Here is a 16,928-nt window from a genome sequence, read left to right on the forward strand (position 1 = left end):
CGTATTGATCTGAACTTTAATCCCTATCGATATGAAACAGAGCAAATCATATACCGAAATGGCAACCAGCTCCCTAACTATAAGATCGACTACGTGCACTGGGACGACCCCAACGAGCTGGTGGATCGTTTGCGATTGCTCGACGCTTCGCGTCAAGCTGGCAACAATGCCCACGACAACGAAATCATGTCGATCATCGAGGAACTTCGCGAGGCTGGGCTTATTATAAATTAAACGGCGCGACAGCAATCCGTTCAATCAGCGCCGAAATGCCGATCAATAAATTTGGATTATTCGAACAGAGCGAAGACGCGACGAATGCCATTTCGTACCATCGGTGAAGCGGATTAGTGAGAAAATTCGTGCGCGATAACGCTCTGTGTCGCACCGCCACGGGCTTTGACGCAAGGTCGCGCAAGATTCGTCGTGTAGTGCAACCTGAGACTGATGGTGACGCGGTTAACAAACTATATGTGGATCAGTGCGTTAAAAGTTTGAGAGATCAACGGAAAGAGTCAGACAAGAAGCTTACTGCGTTCGAGAAGGACGTGCGAGCGTTACAGACTGCGATAAACAAGCTCGGCGTGCGAATATCGTTAGATTATAAACGGCTAATGAACGGTTAAGAAACGGCTCAGAAACGACTACCGAACGACGATGAGTGACAAGAAACAATTAAGTGACGACGACGAACGACAACGAACGGTTCAAGAACGGTTGTCGGACTGCTGCCGTGCCGCTCAAGGGTAAAGGCGGCAGCGAGACAGCTGATGCTATCGAAGAGATCGCGAGATCGCTGAGATAATTCGAGATAGCGGGAGGTGCCCTAGTAACCTACAAACCGATATGGGGAAGGAATTTTACAACACCGACGTGCAACGTCTCGTGAGAAAACACGGCATCAATCATTATTCCACGTATTCGGAGATGAAGGCATCGGTCGTCGAGCGATTCAATCGCACGTTAAAGAACAACATGTGGAAGATGTTCACGCTCAACGAAAATTATAAGTGGGTCGACGCGTTATCGCGACTCGTGTCGGATTACAACGCGCGCAAGCATCAAACGATCGGCATCGACGTTACCCCCGCGATCGCCGAAAGACTATTGGCTACGGTGTACAGCGCGATAAAGATCGCGGATCCGGTAAAGTTCAAAGCGGGCGACTCGGTACGCGTCAGCAAACACAAGACAATTTTCGAGAAGGGTTACACGCCGAATTGGACTACCGAGGTGTTTAAGATCGTTAAAGTGCAGCGTACCAATCCCGTAACCTATCTACTCGAGGACTATCGTGGAAAATCCGTCGCTGGAGCATTCTACGAGCACGAGTTGCATCGCGCGACTTATCCGGACGTGTATCTCGTGGAGAAAGTACTGCGCAGGAGGGGCGACGAGATTTACGTAAAATAGCTGAGATTTGATGGATCGCACAACTCTTGGATACACAAGGACAATGTTATTAATTCGTACAAACTGTATTTTATTCTTAACATAAAAAAATATGCATGTAAAGTGTTTGAAATATGAAATACATATAAAGTATGTAAAAAATATTAAATACAAAATATCCAATATATAAAAATATATAATAAAAATATTTAAAATATAAAATACAAAATTAATATTCCTTCCATTAATATAATACATACGTTACATTACATACATTACATGCATACATACATGCATATATACATACATGTATTATATTACATATACATAAATTATATTACATATATTGCATACATTGCATACATACATACATACATACGTATATTATATTACATACATAAATTATATTACATATATTGCATACATTGCATAAATTAATCTTCACTATTCCTTATCACCTATGTCAAACTCACTATCGCTCATTTTACGCAGGCACTTTGTAGTTTTATGCCATATGGCGTAATCACCTTCACTGTTCCTAAATATTATGAACTCAACCCTTCTCCACCACCGCTTCTTGAGTTTATCGCAAAATGCGTCTACGTCATCAGCGTTCATGTTATGATATGATAATGTGATTTCTGCCCAGTGCTCTGAATGTCAACGTGAAGAAATTCAAGCAAGCGCGGGTAAACGGTGCACCCTGTGCCCTTTACCCATAAAACTGCCGGGCTGCTGCCCAATCCCAGGTCCTATCAGCTGGGTAACGGATGCAGCCGGTAGTACTGAACAGGGTAGCGTTTCGCGAGGCGAGCGCGGCGTGCTCGTGCGTGGGAGGTGCCCAATACGAGCGGGGTATATGGCGCACCACGTGCCGTATATTCCTAAGGCGCGTCGACTGCTGCCGAATCCCAGATCCCCGGGCAACCGATAAGCGACGCGTTAATAGTACGGGGTGACTCGTGCGATTACGTGGTAGCTGGTGGCATGGCACTAGCGACGGCGACTCGTCAAACGTGAGCTAAGATCGCTCGACACGAGTACTACGGGGGTAGGGAGCCCCGCCGGGAGGCTACCGGTGCCCTACCAGATGGTGTCGGACTCGTAGGGGCAGAGGATTCGCATAGCCGAGTGAGCGGCATGGAGGGCCTAGTGTGGGTCACGCTATGAAGCTCATGTTGCGCATTACCTATAATAGGGGTGCTATGGCACCCCAACCCTGTCAGTTGGGCTGATCTAATCCGAGTAGATCACGCCCCCTGCAGGAACCCTGCTACCTGGGGAACACCACAGGTACAATAGCGAGTCATGAGTGCGTTACAGGAAATCGTACCCCTACGTTTGAAGGATCGGCTTGTACGTAATCGTCAGGTATGGGCTCTGTAAGGGGGAAATCCCCGGTGTCGGCTCCGATTCTAGCGTGAAGGGAAGTACTGCTAATGTTGATCGCACTCCGACCACGGGGAGGATTCTGGGGGGGCTAACCGCCCCCCCAGACCCCCCGGTGCGGTCGTAACTATGACTCTCATTATAGTAGCCAAATGCCTCGTCACCTAATTAGTGACGCGCATGAATGGATTAACGAGATTCCCACTGTCCCTATCTACTATCTAGCGAAACCACTGCCAAAGGAACGGGCTTGGAAAAATTAGCGGGGAAAGAAGACCCTGTTGAGCTTGACTCTAGTCTGGCACTGTAAGGAGACATGAGAGGTGTAGCTCTCTTTGAAATTTTCATCGGAACTTTAGTCATATACCGTTTCGATCTGCTACCGAAAGCTATTATTGTTCGTATCCACAGTTCTTCCCGCACACATGGATTTCCGATCCCCCTTCGCAGAGGGTACGTCGCCAGATTGCAGCGAGCGTCCTCCTTCAACGCCAGATTCCAGCGAGCCTGCTCTCCCGCCCTATCACCATATAAGTTCGGCGATAGAGTCGCTCTGTTTTGCAGCAAGTCATCGGAATCGGAATCGGACGCCCACGTTAAATTTTTTTTTCTATTGTCCCGTTTACAATGTAAAGCAAAAAAAAATCAAAAGTTTCACGTATATATAGTTTTGTCACAATCTTAAAGATTCTTTTGCAGCAGTTAGATCACATTACATTACGTTATACTACATACATACATACATACGTATTGTTACGCCTGTCAAGCGAGGTCGCCGTCGTAGCACTATCGCGCACTCCTCACTCCCGCGCGCGCGTACTCCGCGGAACTCGCGAAAGGAAACGGAACACAAAGAAATTTGAGTATTGCGTTTATTAAAAACTCGAGAACAGAACGCGTGCGGATTCCAAAAATCCGCCAGACAGAAAATCAATAAATTTGTAAAAAAAACTCCCGTTGTCAAGGAGCGCGCTTCGCAGCTTTCCGGGACTTCTCTACCCAGTATCCAGCACGAGCGCAACATCGCCCCCCTTTTCTTTAATTGTCGTCCCGGCAATTAGAGGGAAGAATTTCTTTTTCTTAGACTTTCAGGATCTTGAAACGATTCTTGCTCTACCTCGAGCTAAGCTGCGAGTTAGCGAGCTTTGTTTCTTTTCTTATAATCCAAGAACGCTTCTTTTCACAAGTGGACCTCTTCAACGTCGACTTTCCTTCTGCTGCCAGCGCTGTTCTTTTGAGAGTCTTCGGACTGGGGGGGGGGGGAATTCTTCCGTGGACCCTGCGTCTCGCAAGACTCCCCAGTCACCGCCTCGGCATTTGCCCTAAGTCCTACGAAAAACCACGGTCAAAAACCGTGGGCAAAACGGTTTTTTTTCAGCTATTGCTTTGCCTGATGTTGTTCGGCGCCATCTTCCCGGAGAAGTAGCTGAAAGTAACAACAAAAGAAAAGTATTCTCTTCTTAAAACCTAAAAACTAATTGAATAAATTTTTTCGGGCTCCAGACGAAAGTTGTGACTCAAAAGGAATTATCTCTCATGAAAAGTAGCTAATCTATTGCGACGTCTCTTCGGTCGCGGAGCTGTTCGGCGCGACGGTAGGACGACCCAAATCTAGACCGGGTGGCAGAGCCCCTCAAAACTCAAAAAACTACATGCGAAATTGTTGGGCGCCAGGTGTGGAGAAGGCCACACCACCTTTGTCTCGAAACGCTAAACACTCTCAGTTATTCTCAATACTTGAATTACTTGCAACACTCTCACGGGCTCCGGCCGGTCGCGACAGCTGCTCAGTTTAGTCGGTCAAAGGTCGGGGTTCAGCGGATGGCCGAGTCTAGAGGAGTTGGCTGTGGTTAGGCGGCATCGAAATACACAAAAAAATTCGTTTGTAACTAATATAATATAAGATCACAACATAAAGCATATTAGAAGGTCATGATATCACGTCTAATAACCTAAGGAGAATCCCGACTGGATTGATACATCATTTGGGCCCGTAACTGCGTCGGCACAGAACGCGAGGTAATATTTACGAGAACGCGCGATCGTGTTTACTCCACGGGAGTCACGCTCCGTTCGCGTGGGGTTCTAACGAGGGCGCCCCCCCCCCCTTAGAGCGTGATCAACTATTCCCCGCCGAAAGCCCGCCAAGGGCAACCATCCACGATACGCAATACTTCGGGCCCTTCAGAACCCGATGGCCTCTGCCCGGACGAATAGACGGCTTATAATCCGATGGGCACTCTCCGATGCAATAAAAATAAGTGTGACGTTATGTGTTCCGTCAGTTTCTATCTTAGGGTCAATTGTGCCCCGATCCTGAAATCCATCATTAGGACCACATCCACCACGTCACACTGAATAGGAAACAATTATTTAGGATGACTCTTCTTTATATCCGCGCAGAGAGACTACGCGCCAGAGAACGCTACGCGCTACTAGAAATCGTCCGCCCCCATGAACAATGCACGCGAACGGAGAGTTTTCGTGAAAGGAACGGTACTCGCAGAATCCGTACCTCCCGCGAGGAATTGATGTACGCAAAATACGTCTTTCTCGCCGAATAAACGACGCACGCCAAATTAGTAAGTCCCGCCGAACGAACGATACACGCGAAATAAGTATCTCTCGCCGGATAGACGATACACGCCAAAGTAGTATGCCTCGCAGAACGCACGACCTCCGCAAAATAAAAGTAATTCTCGCAGAAGGAACAATACCCGTGAAATAAGTAACTCTCGCTGAAGGGACAATATACACAAAATAAGGATTTCTCGTAGAACGAATGGTACACGCAAAATAAATGTTTCCCTCTGAGGGAACGATACACGTAAAACAAATGTTCCTCGCAAAATAAACGATACACGCAAAATAGGGATTTCTCGCAAAATAAACGATACACGCAAAATAAGGATTTCTCGCAAAATAAACGATACACGCAAAATAAGGATTTCTTGCAAAATAAACTATACACGCAAAATAAGGATTTCTCGCAAAATAAACGATACACGCAAAATACGTGGTTCGCGCAGAACACCACTCGAAACGTAACGCGAAGCCCCGCCGTACGGTCCACGCCGCGAGCACGTGATACTTACGCCTAACTCAGCCCGGGGCGTGCGGTACTCTCAGCCGGAGTAAATCATACTTTAAATCTCGGAACGTTCATAGCGGTCGATTTTGGACACCTTATTCGGGAAGGCTCACTCTAGGTCCGGTATTCCGACGCCTCACACTTCCCGTACCGGGCGCGGTAATTTACGTATCCGGAGGCCGACACGCCCCAGAACGACCGTACGCGTGAAAAGCCCGCACGACGAAGATTACAAAATAAGCGAAAACTAACTCTAACGGGAACGCCGATATCTTACACACTAATCGATAGGCGCGATAATCATAAACGGTAATCTCAAAATACTCGAAACGGTAATCTAACGCGACGGACTGTTGAGCCGACCCGCGAGGTTTTTCCACGCAACACGCATCACCCTCGTGACGGGCGGCCGGCGCCACACCGTCCTTACTGTGATATCCGCACAATCCGATACCAGGTCGGTCGAGTCGGGAAGAAACGGACGCCCCCTCGGTATTCTTACGGGGAGTCAGCGGGCGGGCTATGTCTTACCCGTAGGAACGAAACAAAAAGCGATAATCCTCTCAATGGATTCACTGGCAATGGCGCGTAGGCAAGGAAACTCTCAAACAAGCCTACGCGTCTCTCTCAAAATTTTGCGCGACCCGACACTCCGCCCGCCGTTCCCCGATACCTGATGTCCGGGATGGTTGGCCGGTTACATATCTCGTCCTTCCTTCCTTCACTGTAACTCTTAGGGCCGCCGCCCTCGCTTATATTCTCGGTACAACGGGGAGATTCTCCTCGGACGTCCGTCCACGCTCGCGATCGACCCAACAGTACCGAGATCATTCCCGCGGCTTCGACTCGCGGCCCTCTAGATCAGGGCGCTTCGCCGCACCGGCGGATGGCGCCACGCTGTCGAAACGGGCCTTCCGGCCACTTCTTCCTGAAAACCATAAACTCGGCAGTACGCGCGCAATACAAAGATGGGAATGGGGAAGACTGTGGCGTGCACACGGTGCAACGTCACACTATCTAAATAAACGGCTTTGTTTTTATGCCGCCTAGACTTACAAATGCAATAAACTACATCATTAATTTTTTTAACGATCTCAAAAGGACCTTCCCAATTACTTTGTAACTTAGGAGTTATTCCTAGCCTCCTTCGAGGATTAAATAACTAGACTTTTTGCCCAGGCTCAGCATAGTTGTCTATCCTTCCGATCATAAAGCACCTTGGCCTTTTGAGACTTAACTTCCATACGTTGACACACAATGTTATGAATGAGATCCATTTTTTCTTTTAAGTGACGGAAATATCCTCTTTCCGAAGGGACAACTTCAAAATCAGGGGGAAGTCCGCGGAGTAGATCCAAGGGCAATCTTAATTCCCGATGCACCTAAATGCAATTTAGAAGGAGTAAAACCAGTAGTTTCATGTTTAGAAGATCTATACGCTAGCAACCCTAATGGAATCCAACGATTCCAATCCCGTTGATTTTCAGCAACGAACTTTGCCAGATAATTTAACAACGTCTGATGTTGACATTCCACCTGGCCATTGGATTGAGGATGAAATGGAGTAGTTCTTGTTTTTTTTTATTCCCAGTAACTGAGTTAGTTCCAAGAACAATCGAGATTCAAAATTCCTTCCCTGGTCAGTATGTAATTCCGAGGGAATGCCGTACCTAGAAACTACTTGATTTAAGAAAATTTCCGCAACAGTTTTAGCCCTAATATATCCAAGCGAAAAAGCTTCCACCTGTTGTGAGCGCACAACGCACTTGGCAACCGAATTGCCAAGTGTCAGGGAAATTCGACCCTAGCGACTAAAATCGTCAAGACCAAAGGTCCATCGAGGACCGATATCGCTGACGCGAAGGTCAGCGCGGAGCGCTGACCACACAGGTTAATGCTACCGCGGGCGATCCCGAGGTAGCAACGGGAAACCAATATAAGACCGCCGAATCGAGCGATTAGTCAGTCGGTCTGAAACCATCAAGCTGTCGCGTCGAGTCACCTGCGAGTTATCTATAAACGAAACGCGAAGTGGAACTTGTAATAAGGACACTCGTGTAAGGCAACTCAATTTATTAAAGTGGTTCAATATAACGCCTTCCTTCATCCTTCATATCGCGAACGGAGCCCGATCCCTTTTAGCCGACAAAACGGTTAACAAATTGGTGGCAGCGGTGGGATTCGAACCCACGCCTCCGAAGAGACTGGTGCTACCTCGGGATCGCCCGCGGTAGCATTAACCTCTATGGTCAGCGCTCGGCGCTGACCTTCGCGTCAGCGATATTGGTCCTCGTGGATGGACCTTGCTCTCTACGTTTCGTCGCTGGGGTCGAGTTTCTTTAACGCTTGGCAACTCGGTTGCCAAGGGCGTTGTGCGCTCACAACACCCTTCCCCCCGCGGAAAAAGAAAAACGTAGTTTTTCGTTTATTTATGCGTCTTCTTTTTCCCTGAGAGGTTACAATCTGATTTTCTTATGTGCTATTTTTACATGATTGTTTTTTTTTTTTTTTTTTTTTTTTGTTACAAAGTTTTAATGGCCCCTTCTTTTTTTTATTACATAAATGATTACGGCTATGATACTTATTACTATTACAATTGTGACCGTGGAGCCTATGGAATATATAATATTTTTATTCGTGATTATGCTGGGTTGGTTATTTTCCATCTCCTTTTGGATTTCTTCTAAACTTAAACTTATTTTCATTAATTCTGTTGGATCTTTGATTATTGGTTCCAGTTTTATTTCTTTATCAGATTCTATTTTATTATTTACCGTTATACTTTTTTCTATGATGTCTGTTATATTAAACTCTGGTAAATACATTTTTACATATTTATTGTAAACTCGATTTGTTGTCTCTAAATATATATCTGGTGTAGTTAGTTTACAACTGTCGCGTAATGTTATTTTTCCGGTTTTCTCTATTTTTATTTTAATTTCCGGCAATTCGTTACATTGAATTACTATGTCAATTGTCTTTGGGGTGGAAAATAACCATGTCTGAGGCTCGGATACTGCAATCCAGAATGTTACATTTGATATAATGTGACGTTGCTTACGATTTTCTATATGTGTAGACGTTTTTACAAAGAGCTGTATTTCGGTCGGTGCATTTGCCGTTATAAAATAGACAGGGAGGTTCTGAGCGCAGGTGAACTTAGTATTTTCTTGTGTACATTTATTTAAATCGTTTTCCTTTAATATTACATAGTTGTGATTTTCTCGATTTATCCCTAATAGGGTGTGAGAGGGTTCTAGGAAGGTGAAAACGTTGTGGCTATTGTGTACTGGTACAGGTGTGATCTTTATTATTTCATACATTGGATACGCTATTAATGGGAACGCTAGGATAGTGTATATGTTCGAATTATCATAATACGCGTTTACATCTAGATATTTTTGGATAGAGTTCCAGTTTTCGGCTTGTATTTTAAATGGGAAGTTTAATCTTCTATCTATATGTGAGGTCGCTTCTCTTAGTTCTACGATTATTTTTTCGGTTGGGAGTACACGCGTTAATAAAATATTGTGTTTTGCGTAAGTCAAGTAATCCGTAATGTCATTTATGTCTGTCGTGAGGTCATTTAAAATAGCGGTTAATACTAGTAGTTGTTCGTCTATTTCCTCTCGGTATATGAGCTGTTCCTCTAGTTTTCTCGTAACGTTAGCCATTAAATTTTCATTATATGAAAGTGTTTGTTCTAGTTTTTCCATATGACCTATGGTAGCATTAATGATTTTTAATTGATTTTTTGCTGCGTGCTGCAACGTTTGTTGTTGATTATTTAGTAATTGTATTTGTTCGTTTATTATTTTCGCGTCTTCAGCGTCCATAGTGCCAAATAATGTTTTACTTATTTGACCTACAGCGTCGATCAGGCCTCGTTTAATTACTGGTGATCGGTAAATGGTTCGTAGTTGCTCTAGGTTGCGTGTCGTTTTACTATTCTCTCGTTTAATGGTCTGGAGAGTGATTTGGCATGTGTTTTTGACGCTTCTGATGGCATGGTTGCAGATTTCTTCGATGCGCGCTAAATTTTCCTGGAATTGTTGATATCTTATGTTTAAGGCGGTTACGTCTATGCGTATTGCCATTTTCCATGTTGCCTTCGTTTGCTGTAGTTGTCCGATTTTCTCATAATATATGCCGGGTTCGGCAGTGAACGCTGTCATCTCGTACGGTGGCTGCTCCGATATCGTTTCCTTTGCGAGGTGTAGGATGATAGCTAGCCTGTAATATGAATATGTTCCTGGAGGTGTTCTATTTATCTTTTATTTTATGCTGACTTTATCTGTCAGCAAGTGTCATTTCTTTTTTACGTAGCGCGTTTTTGCGTTAGTCTACTGCTATTCTTCGTGCAGTATCTAACGCTCCTATATTGTGAAGTTAAATTATAAGTGCTAAAATGAGGTGCTTCAGGTGCAATCGTTTCTTCGCACCGTCCACGTGCGATGCCTGTTTACGCACATATTGGTTGCGTGTGGCTCAGGCTCCCCGCGCCACTGAGGAGCCAGCGTCGCCAGATTCGCCGCCTCCGACTTACGAGGAGGCGGTTCAGGGGTACATGCTGATCTTTCCTTTACGGATAACCCTAGACGTGGCCACCGGGCGGAGGGAGGTCTCCCTCGTGCGGCGGAATAATTCTTAGGTAAGTACTGTTAACTTTCGTCTCTCTCTTTTTTTTTTTTTTTTTTTTTTTGCTTATCCTGCTTTTGCTTTGCCGTGTGTGCTTTTATTCTTCGACTAGCGCTTTCAATCGGTTCGCGTGAACACGTAGCATCTTTCGCTTGATTTTAATTGTGTAGTTTACGTCGTTATGCTTTTCTAAGATAACATATGGTCCTACCCATTGCGAGTCGAGCTTCTTTGAGCGTCCTCGTCGTATTGTTTCATCGTAAAGTAGCACTTTATCGCCTACTTTAAAAGTTGCTTTATTGATTTTTTTATCGAAATGTAATTTCGATTTTGCTTTTTCATCTTTCGTATTTTCCCTCGCGACTTGATTCGTTGCGCGGATCCGTTCGCGTAGTTCTTTTGCGTAATCATCATACGAATATGTTAGTTTCGGCGGTTTTGTTAGGGCCGTTGGTAGGTCAGGTCGGTGCCCGTAAACTAATTCGAATGGCGTGAAACCGGTAGTAGAGTGTGGCGTAGTGTTATACGTAAACATCGCGTAAGGGAGCCATTCGTCCCAATCAGTTTGATCTTCGTTAATATAATGCCTCAAGTATTCGGCTAAAGTACGGTGCGATCTTTCCAGTGCCCCGTTACTCTCAGGGTGATACGCCGTTGTTTGTATCTTCTCAATTTTCAATAGTTTGCACGTGTTCTTGAATATTTCGCTTGTAAAGTTCGTGCCCTGATCTGTGAGAATCTTTTCTGGAATTCCGTGTTCTAACACGATTTTTGTTACGAATACTTTGGCGATGGTCCTGGCTTCTTGATTTTCGATCGGTATCGCTTTACTAAATTTCGTTAAATTATCCTGAAACGTCAGAATATATTTGTTTCCTTGATTTGTGACCGTAAGCGGACCGACGATGTCGAGGGCGCATTTTTCAAACGGTCGTTCCGGCGTGTCTGTGATTACCATTGGCATCTTCGTTTTTCTACTTAGCTTGTTTTTTTGGCAGTGTTCGCATCTGCCTATGTAATTTTCGACATCCCTCGTTATACCTTTCCAATCGTGTTGTAGTCGGATTCGGTCTAACGTTCGTACGACTCCTTGGTGCCCTCCGATAGGCGAGTCGTGATACTCATATAATATCTGTTTCTTTTCCTCCTCCGAGTATTCTCGAGGTGTATCTTCTTCTTCTTGCTGTGTCACATGCACAGCTGACGCTTCTGTTATCGGGTTTCTACTCAATGCGTCGGCGTTCAGATTACTCTTGCCGGACTTGTGTATGATTTCATAATCGTACTCTTCTAATTTAAGCCTCCATCTAATTAGTCTTGAACCGGGGTCGGTGACATTGAACAGCCAGATCAATGGCTTATGATCAGTTATTATTTTAAATCTGACGCCATAAAGATAGGGTCGAAAATGCTTGACTGCCCATACGATGGCTAGCAGTTCTTTTTCCGTTGTGTTGTAATTCTGTTCCGCTTTACATAGTACTCGGCTGGCGTACGCTATCGGTCGGTCTTCGCCGACTGTTCCCTGTGATAGGACAGCTCCGATTGCGAAATCGGACGCGTCGGTCGTCACTATAAATTCTTTATTAAAGTCGGGATAATTCAACACTGGCGCGGTTGTTAATTTTTCCTTTAATAATTCAAACGCGTTCTGTTGCTCTACTGACCAAGTGAACTTTTCTCCTTTTCTGGTGAGCTTGGTCAATGGCTTAGCTATCTTCGAAAAATTTTTTATGAATTTTCGATAGTACCCGGCTAGGCCTATAAATGACTGTACATCTTTCACTCTTTTAGGGGTCGGAAATTCTTTGACGGCTATTAATTTCGACGGATCCGGCGAGATCTCTTTTTCAGAAATCACGTGACCCAGATATACGACTTCTTTGCGTAGAAATGCACATTTGCTCGGTTTCAACTTTAAGTTGTATTTTCGAAGTCTGATTAGCACCGCGATTATTCGTTTGATATGTTCCATTAGTGTCGCTCCGTATATGACGATGTCGTCGATATAGGCGAAACATCTCAGCCCTAGTAGTCCGGCCAGCACCGCGTACATTAGTCGCTAGAATGCTGCCGGTGCGTTTTTCAAACCGAATGGCATGCGATTGAATTCAAAGTGCCCATCCGGGGTGGAGAAAGCTGTTTTACTTTTATGTTTTTTGTGCATAGGAATTTGGTGATACCCCGAGGCCAAATCTAGCACGGTGAAATATTTCGCGTTACCTAACTGGTCTAGTATATCAGTTATGTTCGGCATGGGGAAAGATTCTCCCAAGGTGAGATCGTTTAGTTTTCGAAAGTCGATAACCACGCGAAATTGCACTTTTCCGGATGCGTCCGGTTTTTTAAGAACGACTATTATCGGCGCGTTCCAATTACTCGTGCTTGGGCTGATTATACCATCCTCGAGCATCTTTTCTATTTGTTTTTTCACCTCGGCCTTATGCTTCTCGGGTAACCGATAAGGTCTCACATTCACGGGCGCGCTACCCGGCCGAGTATTTATCTCGTGCTCTATTGCGGTAGTCGCGCTTAAATGGTCGCCGTCTATATAGAATACGTCAACGTAATCATCACATATTTGTTCTACGGCTGCTCGCTCTTCTGCATTTAAATGGTCGAGCTGTACTTGCTCGCGTACTTTCTTTTGTCGTTCGGCGACGGTCTCGCGCTCGTCGCTCGCGCGTAATGAGAGAACGTCCGCGGTGTCGGGCGGCGGCAAGTCTTCTAGGGTTACATACGGAGTGATTATCTCCACCGGCTTGTCCGTCACATTCAACACGCTAATCGGACACTTAAATTCGACGGGCTGCACTAGGCAATGCCCGATAAAAACTCCTGGGGCGGGTTCGCCGCTTCTCACTATGCCGACACGATTATGATCAGTGACGGCTTCCACGATTGTTTCGCTGTGAGGCGGAAGTCTTACCTTGCGGAAAGGTCGTAGCTTAAAAGAAGTCGAGCCGATTTTTAATCGTTTTTTTCGAGTTTGAGATATCCGCTTTGTGCTTGGTGAGGAAATCGTTTCCTAAGATGCCTTGGTATTCGATTGGAAAGTCATCTTTCACCACATACATCGTATGGCGAATCTTTTTATCTCTGAGGTTCACAGTGGCGTTTATTTTCCCAATCGTATGAATTTGGTGTCCGGTTACGCCTACTAACGCTAACCGTTCTTCCTTTACCATTGTTTTTCCTTTTAAATTTCCTACTTTTATTAACGTGAGGGTTGCGCCTGAGTCTAGTAACAGGTCCATTTCCCCCTTCTCTGCCTCCTGCACGGGCAGTGTCACTAAGTCTAGCGGTCCTTCCTCATGCTTCTTACTTATCTGTGCAACTCGATAAGTCTCGGCGGCGCGCGCTTTGCTTCTCTTGGGCTTCTCATCCTCCTCGCTGCTGCTGCGGGAGGATGCCTCTTCGCTAGATTCCTGCGTCTTTGTCTTTCTGACAGTACTCACGGGCGTTTTCTTAACTGCTTCCGTTTTCGTTCGGCGCGGTCGCTCGGCTTTCGGTCGTCCGTTTAACGACCAGCACTCGTCGCGCTTGTGCCCTGCCTTCTTGCAATACGAGCACTCTATCGTGTTAATGCTAGACTTCTCGGCTTTCGGCAATGCATATCTGTTTGCGTGACGGCTCGTACGGCAATCTCGCGCGTAATGACCGTTTTTTCCGCACTTGTGGCATTCTACCGTTTTCCCTGCGGTTCGCGCATTTATCGCGGGATATTTATTCTTTGCCGTTGCCGGTGCCGTTGCCGGTGCGTTCCGCGGGGAGGGGCCTTTAACTCTCTCCTCCGCGCTGGCGCCTGTTATCGCTTCTTGCAGGCTCTGGTATCGCTGCGCTTTCACTAACAATTTTATGTCATCATGTAATCCAATTTGAAAATTATGCAGCGCTTGAATTTTGATATTATCTAGTATGGCCTTTTGCTGTTCTTGCGTATGACCTTTGCCCTCTTCCATTGCTTCGTAAAGCTCGCGGGCTAATTTCTCGACGCGCCTACCGAAGTCTTGCGCGCTCTCGCCTGGTTTTTGCGTTAACGAATTAAATTCGAGCTGCAGATGCGTCATGCAGCGTTTCCCTAGATATTCTGACTCGAGCTCGCGCTTCAATTGGTCAAAATCGCGTATGTCGCGTGTATCGAAGTCCGTCATTGCCTTCCCTTTAAATTTCGTGCACAGAATAGCTTCGAGTAGCATCGACTCGTCGGTCGGCTGGATATTCTTCATTGCATACGTGCTCGCGTTTACGAATTCACGGACACGTTCGCGCGACTCGCCGTTAATCTCGGGTATCATTGCTCGTGCCTCTTTAAGGCTGAGGTACCCGTTAACTAGACCCGGTTGATTCCGGACGTCGCTATGCGTTCGTCCATATGTGACATCTAAAGGGCCCTGACTACGTACGCGGCGGTCTCGCGTGTCGGGATCAAGTGATAGCCGCTCCTGTCGACTATAAGATTCGCGCGTGGCGGATTCCATCCTGCCTACGCGGCCCTGTAACTCGCGAAAAGCGCGAAGAAGTTCGGCCGATCGGTCGAATTCCGCAGCCTCGACGCGGTCCATGCGTTCTTGCATGTCGCGCATTAAATTTACTAAATCGGTTATCACTGCGTCCGGGGCTCTCAGTTCTCGTTGCGTCGGCTCCGGGACTCGATTTTGCTCGTGTGTCGCCGGTCGCCTGACGAGTGGCCTAATTTGCGCCATTTCGGCGTCGCCTTGTTCGGTCACCCTGGCTGGGTCCGTATTTTCCTCGCGGTTCTCTCGGGTAGGAGTCGCGTTTCCTGTATGACTCATCCCGGCCTCCGCGGAATTCTCGTCGGGAACGAATATACTGCTGTCGTACGACGTGAGAGAAAATTCGCCTCGTTGTGACGCGCGGCTTGGCGCGTCGTCGGAGACGTCTGTGAGTGAGTCTGTCTGGTCGTTATCGCGATTTGCGTGTTCGCCTACTACACTCGCGTCTACCTCGTCGAACGGAAATTCGCGTTCTACAATGACGTTCGGAGATAGCACGGGCGCTTCTCCTTCGGCAAAACGTGACTCTAAATTCAAGCGGACTTGGTCTAGTCCGTCGGCGGGCCGGTCTGACCCTTCGCTTTCGGCGGGCCGGTTTAACCCTTCGCTTTCGGCGGGCCGGTTTAACCCTTCGCCTGCGGATCGCGTCGCGCGCACGGGATTCTCGAGGTTACGCGCGGCGCGTTGCGCGGACTTGCTATGTATAAATGATGCTTGCGGGACGGGCGGCTGTCGGTTCGGGTCGTCCGACATTTACTTAACGCTCGCGGTTACATAAATTTTCGCACTTACAATATCGCCGCGAATCGCATGTTGCTGCTTGGCTGCTTCGCCTTGCTCCGCCTGATCGGTCCGTCGGGCCGCTTCGCTGCTTGGCTGCGTCCCTGCGTGATCGCTGCGTCCCTGCCGCGCTGCTACGCTGCTTCGCTGTGTCTCTGCGTCGCTCGGAGTCGGTGATTCCGTGCGGTAGGTCGTGGCCGTCTCAGGTGTCACTTCTGCACTCGCGGCTGCTACCGTCTTTTCGCTCGGGTCTCGGCTGGCTTTTCCTTTCCGGGATATGTTGCCACCGATTGTTAATCGAACTCGTTCTTGTTTCAGATGCGTGGTTCTTCGGCAGTCCGGTCCTTCCTGGCGAATCGATGGAGCAGATCCCACCGCTGCCACCAATGTTAGCCGTTCAGACGGCTGAAGGGGTCGTGCTCCGCTCGCGAGCTCGGAAGGATCGGGATGAGGGCGTCTGGCGGGCTCGGTTAATGATCACACTTTGTTAAACACCACTTTAACACTTTATTAAATATACTAGAGCTTGGCTTGGACGAGGTGTTCTTTATTTAGTGTTCCCGTCTCGCGATTCGTTAGAGTTCGTAGATGTTTCAACGCGACGTCGTGGAGTTCTCAGACCGACTGCCTGATTGTTCGATTCGGCGGTCTTACATCGGTTTCCGGTTGCTACCTCGGGATCGCCCGCGGTAGCATTAACCTCTATGGTCAGCGCTCGGCGCTGACCTTCGCGTCAGCGATATTGGTCCTCGTGGATGGACCTTGCTCTCTACGTTTCGTCGCTGGGGTCGAGTTTCTTTAACGCTTGGCAACTCGGTTGCCAAGGGCGTTGTGCGCTCACAACACCCCCATTTCGTGAAACAGTCTGTAACCACCAACAGATATTTGTTTCCCGAAGAAGAAGTTGGAAGGGGACCAAGAACATCCATTTGAATTCTTTCGAAAGGCGCACTGACATTATAAATTTGCATATAAGACTTCCCTTTGTCAGATGGGCCTCTCTTTGCAACGCAAATTTTACAAGTCCTACACCAATGTTCGACATCCTGCTTACAGAAAGCCCAATAAAAACGTTTCCGGATCTTCTCTAAGGTCTTATTGACACCAAAATGGCCACCCGT

General features: G+C 46.9%; 1 long non-coding RNA gene across 1 annotated transcript; it reads left to right on the plus strand.

The window, feature by feature from the left end:
* The first annotated feature begins 15,854 nt into the window (after window positions 1–15,854).
* LOC139817390 (uncharacterized) lies at window positions 15,855–16,343 on the plus strand. The gene is made up of 2 exons (XR_011733228.1): window positions 15,855–15,993; window positions 16,126–16,343. It is a non-coding gene; the product is annotated as an uncharacterized lncRNA (long non-coding RNA).
* The last annotated feature ends 585 nt before the right edge of the window (window positions 16,344–16,928 follow it).

The sequence above is a fragment of the Temnothorax longispinosus genome, chromosome 8 (assembly GCF_030848805.1).
Source record: "Temnothorax longispinosus isolate EJ_2023e chromosome 8, Tlon_JGU_v1, whole genome shotgun sequence".
Taxonomy (NCBI): Eukaryota; Metazoa; Arthropoda; class Insecta; order Hymenoptera; family Formicidae; genus Temnothorax; species Temnothorax longispinosus.